General features: G+C 50.0%; 1 pseudogene; it reads left to right on the forward strand.

The window, feature by feature from the left end:
• Nucleotides 1–1,026: 1,026 nt before the first annotated feature.
• Nucleotides 1,027–16,402, forward strand: part of LOC127576621 (zinc finger protein 850-like) — a 40,282-nt pseudogene continuing 24,906 nt past the window's right edge.

Raw genomic sequence — 16,402 nt, forward strand, 5'->3', positions numbered from 1 at the left:
ATTGACTTCAGGAAAGGAGAGGTGCACACGCTCCAGTTTACATCAATGGTGCTGAGGTCAACAGGGTTGAGAGCTTTAAGTTCCTAGCAATGAACATTACCAATAGCCTGTCCTGGTCCAACCACGAAGATGCCACGGCCAAGAAAGCTCACCAGCGCCTCTACTTCCTCATGAGACTGAAGAAACTTAGCATGTCCCCTTTGGCCTTCACCACATTTTATAGGTGCACCAGAGAAAGCATTGTTATGGCAACTACTCGACCCAAGAGTGCAAGAAACTGCAGAGAGTTGTGGACACAGCTCAGCACATCACAGAAACCAGCCTGTCCTTCACGGACTCTGTCTACACTTCCTGCTGTCTCAGTAAAGCAGCCAGCATAATCAAAGACGCCACCCACCATGGATATTCTCTCTTCTCCCCCCTTCCATCGAGCAGAAGATACAAAAAAACCTGAAAGCACGTACCACCAGGCTCAAGGACAGCTTCTGTCCCGCTGTTATAAGGCTATTGAATGGATCCCTCGTAAAAGGTGGACTTTTGACTTCACAATCTGTCTCGTTATGGCCTTGGACCTTATTGTCTGCCTGCACTGCACTTTGTCTGCAACTGTAATACTTTATTCTGCATTCTGTTATTATTTTCCCTTGTACTTCCTCAATGCACTAATGTGATGAAATAACCCATATGGATGGTATGCAAAACAAAGTTTTTCACTGCACATCGGTACATGTGATAATAATAAACCAATTTACCTGCTGCCCAAAAATCTATCAGTCTTAATATGGGGCTGGAGGAGGTGGTAGAGATGGTGGGGGTGAGGATGGGGAAGGAACCAAAGTTCTCTGGAGCTTTCCGTGCACAGACTGAAAACAGTGTTTCCTTCATTACACAGTTATCGTCGGCAGAATGATTTGCGGTGGAGAACGAAGCTATTTAAAGGCGCTGTTCAGGTTGGTTCGCATGGCAGCCGAATTTACCCAAGAGCGACCGCGGCCGAGAAAGCGCTCTGGCTGCAGTGAGCGAGCCCACAGCGCAGGCGCGCAATGGAGGTGACGTCATTTGCGCGCCAACTTGGATCAGGAAGTTTGATCGAGTCCGGGGTCCGGCCCACGGTTGGGGTGAGAATCCGTGCGGGCTGCAGGATCACTGCGGGCGGCCACACTGATCAGTCCCGGCCTTTCTCTCCCCTTCCCCCTCCCGCTCCACACGGGGGACCCGGGCACTTTCCTGCTTGAAATCAAAGCTAACCCAGTGAGTGCGGGAAGCCCTCAGCAGGTGAGGGCAGCGTCTGTGGAAAGAGAAACAGGGAACTTTTCAAGTCCGAGACCCTTCCGTTAGACTTGGGAGAGAGCAAAAGGAACTTGCAGAGAGGTTTGGGCGGGGGCGGGGGCGGGGGCGGGGGTGGCGTTGGATCGATAGGGGGATTGAGCGGTAGTTGGGTGGGAGGGACAGATGGGGAAATAGGAGCCTCTCTGATTGGCTTCACTGAGGCAACCCCAGCCTTGCTCTGTTTTATCGACCTTTCTGGTTAATAGACTAACAAAGGCAGTTGGAGACAAGGCCATGTTCAGGCTGTGAAATGGGGCCAGAACTGTTGCCGAGGCCTGTGGTTCCAGCAACAGCTGCAGCATGTGTTTCACAGTTAATGAAATATCTCTGTGTTTGATTTCTCTCTCTCTCTCTCTCTACCTGCCCTCATTCATCTCGATCACTGACAGATTTGTAAACTAAGGGTGAGGCCAGGGTTGCTGAGACATTCTCAGTCGGTAACGTTCTCTTTGCCCTGTTTTGAAAGAGAAATTGCAGATGCCAGAATCTGCCAGAAACTGCTGGACAATTCAGCAGGTCAGGCAGCATCTGTGGAAAGACAAATACAGTTAATGTTTTAGTCTGGAACCTACTCTTTTATCTGATTGATTGTTTGAAAAATCATAACTTATTGAGCAGAGTTAACATTGCCTTATGAAAGAGAAATTTACTGGTGCCCATTTAAAAGTGAGACAAGAGGAATTTCTTCTTTCAGAAGCTTGAGTCTTTGCAACATCTTGCTCAGAGAACTGTGTGGCAGAGTCCTAATCGGTTGGGAAATCAAGGGTTATGGGGACAGGGCAGGAAAGTCAGACATGATCCTGCTGAATGGCAGAGCAGGCTTGAGACGCTGAATGTTCTACTCCTGTTCCCACTTCCTGTGGGTTTAATGGTGTATTTATCCCTTCCCCATCTTTTCTGCAATTTAAAACTTGTTTTCTCACTTCCTCGCTTCTGACAAAGGGTTTCCAACCTGAAACATGATTTGTTTCTCTTCCCACAGATGCTGTCTGACCCGTGTCCTGCATTTTCTATTTTTATTTCAGATTTCCAGCACCTACAGGTTTTTTAATTTTGCTGCTTTCTCTGCCGGCCCGGCCCAAGGTGGACTCCAGGCCTCGGCTGGTGAATGACTGTTTACCTGCGACAGTTTCTGGAACCCTGCGGATTGTGGGTATAAATGTGGCCATTGATTCTGCTGCAAAAAGCACTTTGCCTTTTCTCTGCAGGCAGTCTGGAAACACAGATGAGCAAACTGAGATTGGGACAGGTCTCCAGACACTGCTGATGTCCAAATCATTGCAGGTAACAACTATAGTTGGGACTGAGGTCAAAAAAGTGGCTAAGTCCAACTCCCAGTGAATTAAGAAAAGCATGTTTTGTGAAGGTAATTTACCCATGTGGCTAAATTGTGTCAGTCAACACTGTGTTGAAGAAACAAATATCTTTGTCACTTATGATAATTTTACAACTCAACTATGTTCAATGTCCTTTGGTGTTGGCTCCTTCTGACACTGAGAACATGTTCTATTCTGTCTGGATATAGAATGGTATCTAACACTTCTATTCTGGAATATTAAGTGGCAAATAACATTTGGACCACAAAACTGCCACACAAAGACAATCTCCAACAAGTGAGTCTGATCTTCAACCATTCATGTTCAATGATCCTGAGGGCATGTATCAGCTGGCTCAAGGACAGCTTCTATCCCATGGTGATAAGACTGTTGAATGGTTCCCTTATACAATGAGATGGACTCTGACCTCACGATCTACCTTGTTGTGACCTTGCACCTTATTGCACTGCACTTTCTCTGCAGCTGTGACAATGTACTCCGTACTGTTATTGTTTTTACCTATACTAACTCTACTCTATACTAACTCTATGTAACTGCACTGTGCAATGAATTGACCTGTACGATCAGTATGCAAGGCATGTTTTTCACTGTACCTCAGTACAAGTGACAATAATAAACCAATACAATCGCCAAGTCCAACAACAAGAACCCAAACATTGACTGTCCATTTCCCTCCATAGATGCTGCCTGACCCACTTTGAGTTCCTCTAGCTCCCTTAAGTATTGCTTCAGATTTCCAGCATCTGCAGTCTCTTGTGTCTCCATCTGCAGAAAGAGGGAATATTTTGGGTTTGATACCCCTTTTAACAGTGAAAGACAGAAAACACATTGAATTTCAGTGGCAGAGTAGGTGAGGGAGGCAACGGGTAGAACATAGGGAAGTGGCAGAAATGGCCCATTCTGATTATAGATGGAAAGACAACCAGAGATTTTGATGCCAGTCTGGATGCTGCAATGTTCCCAGATGGAGGATGACCTTGTTCCTCAAGCTTGTGTTTGTCATTAGTATAACAGCTCACTACAGGGGCTAAAATCTCAGCTGAAATACCCTCCTATACCTATTGATGACTTCTCTAAATTTCTTTTACAGGATCCAACAAGCAGAGGATTTGTTCATGCGAATCTCAAACACAGCAACAGTGAATTCACGCTGGTGAGAGGCCATTCACCTGCTCTGAGTGTGGGAAGGGAGTCACTCGGTCATTCCGGTTGCTGATGCACCAACAAATTCACAGAAAGAGGCCGTGTATCTGCACTGAGTGTGGGAAGGGCTTCCTTCAATCATCCCACCTGCTGACACACTGGTGTGCTCACACTGGGGAGCAGCCGTTCTCCTGCTGAACGTATGGTATGGGATTTGCTCCGTTATCCAGCCTGATGACGCACCAGCGAGTTCATGCTGGGGAAAGGCCATTCTCCTGCTCGGAGTGTGGGAAGGGCTTTGCTCAGTCAACCAGTTTGCTGAGGCATCAGCGAGTTCACACTGGGGAGAGGCCGTTCTCATGCTCAACATGTGGGAAAGCATTCACTGTGTTATCCAACCTGATGACACACCAGCGAGTTCACACTGGAGAGAGGCCGTTCTCCTGCTCAACGTGTGGGAAAGGATTCACTCAGTTATCCAACCTGATGAGGCACCAGCGAGTTCACACCGGCGAGAAGCCGTTCACCTGCTCTGAATGCGGGAAGGGATTCATTCAGTCGTCTGAGCTGCTGATGCACCAGAGATTCCACACCGGAGAGAGGCCATTCATCTGCTCAACGTGTGGGAAGGGATTCACTCGGTTGTCTCAGCTGGTGATACACCAGCGGGTTCACACCAGGGAGAAGCTGTACACCTGCTCCAAATGCAGGAAGAGATTCACTCTGTCGTCCCATTTGCTGACACACCAGCGAGTTCACACTGGGGAGAAGCCGTTCATCTGCTCGACGTGTGGGAAGGGATTCACTCAGTCGTCCCATCTGCTGACACATGAGCGGGTTCACACCGGGGAGAAGCCGTACACCTGCCCCGAGTGCGGGAAGGGATTCACTAATTCGTCCAATTTGTTGAGACACCAGCGAGTTCACACTGGGGAGAAGCCGTTCACCTGCTCCACGTGTGGGAAGGGATTCACTCGGTTGTCCCATTTGCTGATGCACCAGCGAGTTCACGCTGGGTAGAGGCCGTTCACCTGCTCTGAGTGCGGGATGGGATTCCCTTGCTCATCTGACCTGCTGAAACATCAGCGGGTTCACACTGCGGAGAAACCTTAAACAAGCTGCATGCTCAATATACAACCATCACTGCTACTGAAATCGAGCGCAAATTCACAAGTGTTGCAGGTGTTCACAGGGGTTGGATTCTGTCGACACTGCTGATGTCGCCCAGGATTGAACCCTGGTCATTGGGCACAGTTGATTTTCTTTTGTAATCTCTTTCACTGAGAGAGTTCAATGTTCTGGATCTCTGATTAAAATAAAGCAGTTCTGTTTGAAACACTTTATCGAAGGCCCTTCCTGTCTCTGCAATGCACACAATGAACAGTAGAAAGAAAGGCCATTCAGCCCATCTGGTGCCTTCCAGTGTTTCTGCTACACACCAGCCTCCTCCCATCTCACCCAATGTGAATATTCAGATGAATAGAGAGATGCAGCACAGAAATGGGCCATTTGACTCACTTAGTCTGTACTGATTATCAACCAGATCCGACATTGAAACAGTTTTAAAATTCTGCCCATATTTGAATTGACCACACCCTGCTTCACCCCCACCACCAGCAGATTCTACTCATCACCCACACATTAGGGACAATTTCCAGTCCTTTAATAACCTTTCAGCCCACACCTCTTGGGATGTGGGAGGAAACCCACACAGTCACAGGGAGAAGGTGCAAACTCCACACAGTCAACACCCGAGGTCGGGATTGAACATTGTCAACGTGAGGCAGCAGCTCTACGAGCTCTGTGCTCATTCGGCTTCCCATTCAATGCATTCCTGTGGTTCACCTCCATCCCTCCGTGTGGTGACACGTTCCACATTGTTGAACTATGTGGGTGAAGAGCTTCCCCTGGAATTTCCTGCAGGACTTTCAGCAGATTGATGGCAAAGACAAGAGCTCAGCAGGGGTCTTGTCCCAGATATTAGAGCAGCACAGCTAATAGAGCTGCTACCTTGCAGTGACAGGAGCCCAGGTTCAATCCAGATCTTGTCTACACTCTGTGTGGGGGTTCTCCCTGTGACTGGGAATTTCTTCCAGGAGCTCCAGTTTCCTCCCACGTCCCAAAGACATGCTGGTTGGTAGGTCAATTGGCTGCTGTAAATTGTCCTTGGTGAGTGGGAGAAGTTGGGGAGAGTTGACAAGAATGTTGGGAGAATTTTTAAAAAATGATGAATGTGGGATTAGTGCGGAGTTGTGGACTGTGTCGGCCTGTTTCTGTGCTGTATCTTTCTGTGACATTCCCCATCCATCAAGCCTCAAGGAGAAAGTAATGGTGTTGAACTCTACTTTTTTTTAAGATTTAAGGTATCTTTATTAGTCACATGTACATCGAAACACACGGTGAAATGCATCTTTCGCATAGAGTGTTCTGGGGGCAGCCCACAATTGTCGCCATGCTGCCAACGCCAACATAGCACACCCACAACTTCCCTACCTGTACGTCTTTGGAATGTGGGAGGAAACCGGATCACCCAGAGGAAACCCATGCAGACACGGGGAGAACGTATAATATCCTTTCACACAGCGGCCAGAATTGAACCTGGGTCGCTGGCGCTGTAATAGCGTTACGCTAACTGCTACACGACCATGCTACTCCCAGCTCCTTTCAACACGGGGCTGTTCTCAATGGGCTGAATGTCACACAATTGAGTCACTGCAGTACAGGACTGTCCTGACAGATCCTGCGCCTCATTCATTGTCCTACCTGATTCCACCATTCACCACCTCAAAATAAATTCATTGATTTCTGTCCTGAATACAGTAACTGAGGAACCGCTCCCAAGTCAGGTTGGGGAAAGATTCTGCCCTTTTGAGATTGGTGTCTGATGATCAGAGTTTAAGGAGATGCTTTCAAAACTGGGAATGACTGCAATGTATTTTGTAGATGCTTCTCTCACCCTGTCTCTCTGATTGATGGAAAAGTGACAGAATCTTCCTTATTGCCAACAGGTGACCCCTTAGCCCAAAAACATGCACATGAGAATTTAGATTCCTCCCCCATGAGAAACATTCCCTCAGCTGCCACCCGATCCAATCCTTTTTAAATCTTTCTCCTTTCACCTTGAGCCTCTAGTTTTGGACGGCTGCTCCACCACCGAGAGTGGTCCTTTGGAAGAAAGTGGAGGAAGAGGGGAAGATGTGACTGGTACTGGGATCCTGACACAGAAATGGTGAAGGATGATGTGCCACCTCGAGCTTCCAGTTCCAGCTCATTTCAATTCCCCTTCTCATTTCCACACCGACCTGTTTGTCCTCGGCCTTCTCCACTGCCATGGTGAGGCCAAACACAAACTAGATAAACGGCACTTTGTATTCCACTTGGTGAGCCTACAGCCCAAAGGTACGGACGTTGAATTTGACAGTTTCAGGCGACCAACTCTCGTTCCTTTCCCACTCCTCCCAGATTCTCCTTTTGTTCACCTTTTCCTCCTCCCTCTTTCCCCCACCGCCCATTCCCGAGATCCGTTCCCCTCCCGCCCCTGATTCCATCTGCTCATCATCCTTCCTCCCTTCCCAGCTTTCACTTGTCATCTCTCTGCCTCTGTCTACTTACCCCTGCCCCAGCTGCTGCCACCTGCTCACGTTCCCTCCCTTATCTGGTTCCACATCAGCTCCAGCCAATGTCTCTACCTTCTGCCTCCCCCCAACCCCCAACCCATCTGCCTCCACCTGCCCATCATCTCCCACCTCACCTGGTTCCACCTCCCAACCTCTGCCTCCCCCCTCCCTCTCACCTCTTTATGCTGGCTGTCTTCCCTCTACGCTCAGTCCTGATGCAGTATCTTGACCCGAAACACCAATCATCCCTCTGCCTCCACAGATGCTGCTCGATCTGCCGAGTTCCTCCAGCAGGCTTTCTGCGGCAGATTCCAGCATCTGCAGTCTTATCGTGTCTGCAACTGCCAAAGAGCCAGACTGCACCTGCTCCCCACACGGCAGCCCGGCACAGTCCTCTACCTGTGATGGAAAACACTGTGATGTTTGTGATACACAATTTCCCATTCACAAAGCCATGCTGACTATCCCTTAGCAGGCCTTGCCTTTCCACACGCTGGTAGGTCCTGTCACTCAGAATCCCCTCCAGTAATTTCCCACCACTGATGTTAGGTTCACTGGCCTGTGGTTCCCTGGCTTGTCCTTGCAGCCCTTCTGAAATAAAGGCACACCCTCCAGACTTCTGGTATCTCACCTCTGGCTAAGGAAGATGCAAATAACTCTGCCAGGGCCCATGCAATTTCCTTCCTATTCTTCCTGCAAGGTCTTGGGATGCAATTGGTCAGGCCCTGGAGATTTGTCTACCCTAATAATGCTTTAAGACTGCCAGCACCTCCTCTTTTGTAATGACGATATGTCCCAAGACATCACTACTTGTAACCCTTAATTCCTTGTCTTGCATGACCTTCTCTGTGCAAATATAGACAAGAAATGTTCATTTAAGATCTCACCCCTCTCTTGTGGTTCCACACATAGATGACAGCATTGATGCCTGAAGGGACCTGTTCTCTCCCTAGTTACCCTATATCGGGCTTCCCCTTTTCCTATCTTCAGTCTTGAAGATGGGTCCTGACCCCAAAACATTGACCGCCTGCTTTTCTCCACGGATGCTGCCTGGCCTGCTGAGTTCCTCCAGCATCATCGTGTTTTTCATCCAGATTCCAGCATCTGCCGTCCTTTGTCTCTCCAATGTTACAGGTAGATGATCGACAGCAGAAGTGACCAGTTCTGATACAAACAGAGGGAATGAGTTACCCAGCATTGAATTTAATATGGGGTCTGGAAGCCCTTTGCTTCTTATTCACGATTCACTTGCACTTCTTCCAATCCACTCACTACATTGGGTGGTCACAGTGTGGCCTCCTCTGCACCGAAGGAACAGAACACAGGTTGGGTCACTGCTCTGTGGGGAACCTGTGTTCAGTCAGCAGGATCGACCCTGAGCTCCTGGTAACCTGTCACTTTAATTCTCCCTCCCACCCCCATCCCAACCCCCACCCCCTGCACTGTTGCAACGAAGCCCGACACCAGCCTGAGGAACAGCACCTTCTCTTCCCTCTGGACACGTTGCAGCCTTCCAGACCCAGGACAAATTTCTGCAGATGTATGGTGGAGAGCATTCTGACTAGTTGCATCACCGTCTGGTACGGAGGCTCCAATGTGCAGGATCAAAAGACGGCAGATGCTGGAATCTGGATGAGAAACACGATGATGCTGGAAGAACTCAGCCGGCCAGGCAGCATCCGTGGAGAAACGCAGGCGGTCAACGTTTTGGGGTCAGGACCCTTCTTCGGGACTGAAGATAGGGAAAAGGAAAGCCCAATATATAGGCGGCAAAAGCGGAGCAGTGATGGGTGGACATAAGAGGGGAGGCGGGGTGGGCACAAGGTGGTGATTGTTAGATGCATCTATAACATTGACTGAGCTTTTCTCTCTCCATTCACATTGTCTGACTTAATGTTTCCAGCATTTTCTGCTTTTTTGGGAAGGTGAGGTGCTCAAACCTGTGGCAGATGCAGTTTAGCAGGAGGAGGTGAATGCCCAGCTGTTTTTGATCCCAGATGGAGAGACTGAGGTGTTTTCTTCATGGTGAGAACTGCCAGGTCAATGTTGAGTTTATTGTCATATGTACATGTGTGCACAGGTGCAATGAAAAAGTTACTTGCAGCAGCATCACAGGCACAGTGTAGCGGTTAGCGTAATGCTATTACAGGGGTAGCGACCTGGGTTAAATTCCCGCCACTGTCTGTCAGGATTTTGTATGTTCTCTCCCTGTGTGTCTCCGTGGGTTTCCTCTGGGTGCTCCAGTTTCCTCCCACATTCCAAAGATGTACTGATTAGGAGGTTGTGGGCATGCTATGTTGGTGCCAGAAGCGTGGAGACACTTGCGGGCTGCCCCCAGAACACACTAAGTAAATAATGTATTTCACTGTGCGTTTCCATGTACATGTGACTAATACAGAGATCTTATCTTATGTTGGGTAACTCACTGTTTCCTTGTGATGGAATCAGAACTGGCCACTTCTGCCTGTCATCACGTTGGCTCAGTTTTCCTTTCTGTGTTCGTATTGTCTTCCCTGTCCCACAACCTCACTATTACAATACACAAGCACACACACACTGTGCGTCTAACTTCTCACACTGACCGCTCCCATTAACTCTTTTGCTCTCAGAGTTAGTCTCTTTGTTCCATCCATTTCCTCCCACACCTTCTGTCCGACTGAAAATAAATGTTTTTTTCTCTCTTTCGGAATTCAGATGAGAGGGTCCCAGACCTAAAACATTAAATGTTTCTGTTTGGACAGATGACACCTGACCTGCCGAGTGTTTCCAGCATTTTCTGTCCTTATTCCACAATTCCAGCATCTGCAGGTTTTAGTTTACTCTGAGTGAAGGTGATTGATCGGGGAATGAGGGGTTAACGAACACACGAGGGAGAATTGGTGACCAGGAAGTGAGTGGGGACTGGAATCGTTAGAATTGCTCTGACAGCCAATCTGGACTCGATGAGCAGAATGGCCTTCGGCTTTATTGTACAAGCGAGAATATGAGAAACAGAGACAAAGGGAAGTTTCCACTTTGGACAACTTTACTTTTCAGCTTTTTGTACGACTGTGTCACAAAGCTCATTCCGTGGAGTAATGAACATGTAGGGCAGGCACGGTAGTGTAGCAGTTAGCGTAATGCTGTTACAGCGCCACCGATCCGGGTTCAATTCCGGCCGCTGTCTGTAAGGAGCTTGTACGTTCTCCCCGTGTGTCTGCGTGGGTTTTCTCTGGGCACTCTGGTTTTCTCCCACATTTCAAAGACGTACGGGTTAGGAAGTTGTGAGCATGCTATGTTGTCACTGGAAGTGTGGAGACACTTGCGGGCTGCCCCCAGAACACTCTACACAGAAAGATGCATTTCACTGTGTGTTTCGATGTACATGTGACTAATAAAGATAAAGATAAAGATATCTTAACATGGAGCTTGTGCTGGATGGTGGGAAAAGGCTGACTGGCCTCACTTTTGACCTATTCTGCAGACAACTGGCCCCAAAGGACACCTCAGTTGTAAATTTTAGTGTAGTGCATTTTATGCCAACATGAATCTGTCTGTAGATGCATGAATGTCTTATACACAGGTAATATATACATACGTGCTCACATTATGTAATATGAATACTAATATTTTCAGTAGATCATTAGATTGTCACACACAAACACATTAAAATCACATAGAATCAAACGTGCATGTGCATAAAATCATTACTTGGGGATCTCCTTCCCCATCATGTCTGACAGGTCTCATTTGGAGCACATGATGCATTCACAGATATGAGAATCCGCACTAAGGTAAAGCTCTATATTCAGAGAGACGTGTTACTGCCGTGCTGGGAATCTGGTGTGAACGTCTGCTCTCCTCCGGTGGTCTCATCACAATGAATCACCCCAAAACAAAGACAGAAATGCAGAGTTGTCTGGCACAGAAATGGGCCCTCCTGCCCACCATATTCCACGCCAACCCTTTTGCCCATCTGCACCAATTCCATTTGACATTAGGTCCACATCCTTCTATTGCTTTGCCTTGTGTCTGTCTAAATGTCTCTTAAACCCAGTGACTGTATCTGACTCCATCTTCTGTCAGCACATTCCAGGTATCAACCACTTTGTGGGGGGAATGGAAACTTTCTCCCTGTATCCCCTTTAAAACTCCTCCCTGTCACCTTAAATCTCCGCCCTCTTGTTTTTGATACCCCACCGCGAGAAAGAAACCCACCCAATCTCTGCCTCTTACAATTTTCAATACCTATATCAAGTCGCTCCCTTCGTCTCCTCTGCTCCAAGGAAAACAAACCCGGCTGATCCAATCTCTCCCCATGACTAAATCCCTCCAGTTCAGGCAACGTTCTGGTGAATCTCCTCTGCACTCTCTCCGGCAAAAGCACGTCCCCCCTATAGTGTGGCCACCAGAGCTGCACACAATACTCCGTGTGGTTTAACCAGTGTTTTGTGGGTACCTGGCTTATCCCTGCTGCCCTTCTCAAATAAAGGAACAACATTAGATATCCTTCTAGCTCCTCACTTGTTGCTAACAAAGATACAAAATTCTCCGTGAGGGCTCCAGCTGTCTCCCGCTTTGCTTCCTGGGGGACATCATCTAGCCCTGGGGATTTATCAACCTTCATAAAACTTCCTCCTTTTTAACACTTCAGATTATCCACGTCCCCTTCCCTGAACTCATTGTCTCCACGTCCTCCTTGGTGAACACAGATGAGAAGTATTCATTTAGGACGTCACCCACATTGTCTGGCTCCACACACAGATGATCTTGTTGGTCCATAAGAGGATCAACTCTTTCTCAGAATATATCAGGAGCAAGAGGATGGTCTATGTCTCAGAATTCTCCTTAATCTGATTTGCTGAGGATATTTCCTTTCAGTCCTCCCAATTTCTTTAAGTTCTCTCCTACACACTATATTCCTCAAGAGACTCTCTTGATCACATTTACCTATATCTACATATTGTAGCGGCTGCTACTGCGATGTGAAAACAAGACACTAGTTGGTGGGTTTCAGAACAAGAACCGGTTTATTTTCCCGCCTTGCGCAGGCCTTTTAAGAGAGACTGTTCCCGCCCACCGAAAACGGAAATGACGTATACGCTACGTCATCAAACCTTTCCCATGCGCGGGTTCTCCCTGTCACTCGGGGAAGACGAAGGCCCAACGCCATCTTGGGCCTTGCCGCTCCTACGACGCGCGACCCAACCGCCGAGCCAGTTCGCTTGCTTGGACGTTGAGTCACTGCACAACCCCCACCCACCCCAGAACTGGCGACATGGTCCCCAAGGTCCGCAGGCTGTGTTAACCGTTGCTAAGGAGGTCGGCCTCTGCATCGCAGTGTTGGGACCTCAACTGGTTGTTGTAGATCTAAATGGGCCGGTTTGAGGCGGCCCGTCGTGAAGACCTCTTGCTTGCCCTCAATGTCCAAAATAAAGGTGGATCCATTATTCCTGATGACCCGGCACGGCCCCTTGTATGGTCGTTGCAACGGTGCCCGAGGTGTGCCCCTGCGAACGAAAATGAACTTACAGTCTCGTAGTTCCTTAGGCTCACATGGGGCTTGACCATGCCGCAAAGTGGGAATCAGTGCCAAGTTGCCAAGCCTCTCGCGCAGTCTTTGCAGGACAGCCGTGTGTTGTTCCTCTGGGCCCCGAAGGGTTGGTATGAAATCCCCTGGGACAACCAGGGACGCCCCGTACACGAGGTCAGCTGACAAAGTGTGGAGATCTTCCTTGGGGGCAGTGCATATGCCGAGCAGGACCCAAGGCAGTTCGTCAACCTAGTTAGGACCCTTCAGATGGGCCATCAAGGCTGATTTTAGATGGCAGTGGAAACGTTCCACTAACCCATTTGATTGAGAGTGGTAGGCCCTGGTGGTGTGCAGCTGTGTCCCCAGCATGTTCGCTAATGCAGACCAGAGGCTGGAGGTAAACTGGGTGCCCCTGTCTGAAGTGATGTGGGCCAGAACACCAAAACCTGAGATCCAAGTTGTGAGCAGTGCCCGGGCGCAGGAATCAGTCATGATGTCAGATAGAGGGGTTGCCTCTGGCTACCTCATGAACCGGTCCACAATGGTAAGGAGGTACCGGGCTCCTCTTGAAACTGGCAGAGGACCAACGAGGTCGACGTGGATGTGGTTGAACCTTCTACGGGTAGGCTCGAACTGCTGTGGCGGAACCTTGGTGTGTCGTTGGATTTTTGATGTCTGGCAGTGCAGACAAGTCCTGGCCCACTCACTGACCTGTTTGCACAGGCCATGCCAGATGAACTTGCTGGCGACCAGTTGGACAGTGGATCTGATGGACGGGTGCGCCAACCCATGTATCGAATCGAAAATGCGTTTCCGCCAGGCTGCAGGAACTATAGGGCGGGGTTGACCTGTTGTGATGTTGCAAAGTAGGGTCTGCTGACCTGGACCGACTAAGAAATCTTGGAGCTGCAGGCCCGAGACTGCGGCTCTGTAGCTGGGCAGCTCGTTGTCGGCTTGCTGTGCGTCAGCCAGGGCCGTGTAGTCGACACCCAGGGACAGGCTGTGGATGGTCGGTCAGGAAAGTGCGTTCGCAACGACATTGTCCTTTCCGGAGACATGTTGGATATCCATTGTGAATTCCGAAATGTAGGACAAATGTCGCTGCTGACGAGCTGACCAGGGATCGGAGACCTTGGAGAAGGCGAAGGACAAAGGCTTATGATCAGTGAAAGCGGTGAAAGGCCTGCCTTCTAAAAGGTACCGGAAATGCCGGACTGCCAGGTACAGCGCTATAAGTTCCCGATCAAAAGCGCTGTATTTCAGTTCGGGTGGTCTAAGGTGCCTGCTGAAAAGTGCCAAGGGTTGCCAATGGCCTTTGCTTAGTTGTTCCAGTACTCCACCAACAGCGGTGTTGGATGCATCCACCGTGAGGGCAGTTGGGACGTCTATCCTAGGGTGTACAAGCATCGTGGCGTCTGCCAGGGTGTCCTTGGCCTTAACGAAGGCAGCCGCAGCCTCGTCATTCCAGGCGATGTCCTTACCCTTACCAGCCATCAGCGAGAACAAAGGGCGCAGGATACGGGCTGCTGCAGGGATGAACCGATGGTAAAGGTTGACCATCTCCAGGAATTCCTGCCGGCCTTTGACCGTGTTGGGATGGGCAAAATGGCGGATAGCGTCTACCTTGGTGGGTAGGGGTGTTGCCCTGTCGCTGGTGATTTTGTGGCCAAGGAAATCGATAGAGTCAAGTCCGAATTGGCACTTGGCCGGGTTGATCGTGAGGCCGAAATCACGGAGACGGGGAATACAGTTGGTGGAGGTGGGAAAGGTGTTCTTGACGGTCACGGCTGGCGATTACTATGTCATCTAAGTAAATGAACACGAAGTCCAGGTCGCGGCCTACCACATCCATCAGCCGCTGGAAAGTCTGCGCGGCATTCAAAGGAATTCGAAGAGGCCGAATGGAGTGATAAGCGCAGTTTTGGGGACGTCGTCAGGGTGGACCGGGATTTGGTGGTATCCCCAGATGAGGTCCACCTTGGAGAAGATGTGGGCCCCGTGTAGGTTCGCCGTGAAGTCCTGGATGTGAGGGATGGGGTAGCGGTCTGGGGTGGTGGCGTCATTCAGCCTACGGTAGTCACTACAGGGCCTCCACCCCCCGGTGGCTTTGGGGACCATGTGCAGGGGGGAGGCCCAGGGGCTGTCTGACCTGCGAATGATCCCCAGCTCCTCCATGCGACGGAACTCTTCCTTTACCAGGTGGAGTTTGTCTGGAGGTGGTCGTCGTGCTCGGGCATGAAGGGGTGGCCCTGTGGTAATGATGTGGTGCCTCACCCCGTGTTTGGGCATTGAATTTGTAAACTGAGGTGCTAAAACTGATGGGAGCTCAGCTGGGAACTTGGTGAACTTGTTGCCAGACAGAGAAATGGAGTCCAGGCGTGGGGCTGGTAGGCTGGTTTCTCCCAGGGAGTAGGTTTGGAAAGTTCTGGAGTGCACTAGCCGCTTCCCTCGCAGGTCGACTAACAGGCTGTGGGCCCGAAGGAAATCGGTTCCCAGGAGTGGTTGGGCGACGGCGGCAAGGGTAAAGTTCCAGGTAAAACGGCTGTCGTAATTGAACTGTACGGGTAGCGATAGTCCGTATCGTTGTGCCATTTGCGGCTTTGAGTGCAGGACCCTGTTGCCAGCTATGAGTGTCACGGCCAGTCAGGGGCAAAACACTGACCTCTGCTCCAGTATCGACAAGGAAACGACGCCCGGACTGCTTGTCCCAAACGAATAGGAGGCTGTGTTGGCAGCCAGCTGCCGTAGCCATCAGCAGCAGCCGGCCCTGGAGTTTCCCTGAAACTTGCAGGGTGGGCGGCATCGACGGGCCTCCACGCCCCACCTCTGATGGTAGAAACACAGCTGGTCACCAGTGTCGTCATCTGTGTGGTCCCTCAGTTGCTGGGACTGGTTTAGGTAGGCGTTGGGCTCGCGGTCTGGCGATTTGGCCGACGGACGACCCACTCTCGTGTTTGGCCTTCCACAGGACATCTGCACAGATGGCTACCTCATGTGGGTTGCTGAAATCGGCGTCAGCCAACAGCAGGTGAATGTCGTCGGGTAGTTATTCGAGGAAGGCCTGTTCGAACACCAGGCAGGGCTTGTGTCCCTCAGCCAAGGCCAGCATTTCGTTCGTCAGGGCCAATGGGGATCTGTCCCCCAGGCTGTCGAGATGAAGCAGGCGGGCAGCGCACTCGCGACGGGAGAGGCCGAAGGTCCAAATAAGAAGGTCTTTGAAAGCTGGGTGCTTGCCTTCCTCTGGAGGAGACTGGACGAAGTCTCCGACCTGGGTGGCTGTCTCCTGGTCCAGACAGCTGACCATGTGGTAGTACTTTGTGGAGTCGGAGGTGATCTGCCGAAGTTGGAATTGTGTTTCATCCTGGTCGAACCAGACACGGGGCTGAAGCATCCAAAAGGTGGGCAGCTTGAGAGCCACTGCATTGGCTGCTGAGTTGTCGTTCATTGTGTGGGTCCAAAATCCT

This window comes from Pristis pectinata, chromosome 12 (assembly GCF_009764475.1).
Source record: "Pristis pectinata isolate sPriPec2 chromosome 12, sPriPec2.1.pri, whole genome shotgun sequence".
Lineage (NCBI taxonomy): Eukaryota > Metazoa > Chordata > Chondrichthyes > Rhinopristiformes > Pristidae > Pristis > Pristis pectinata.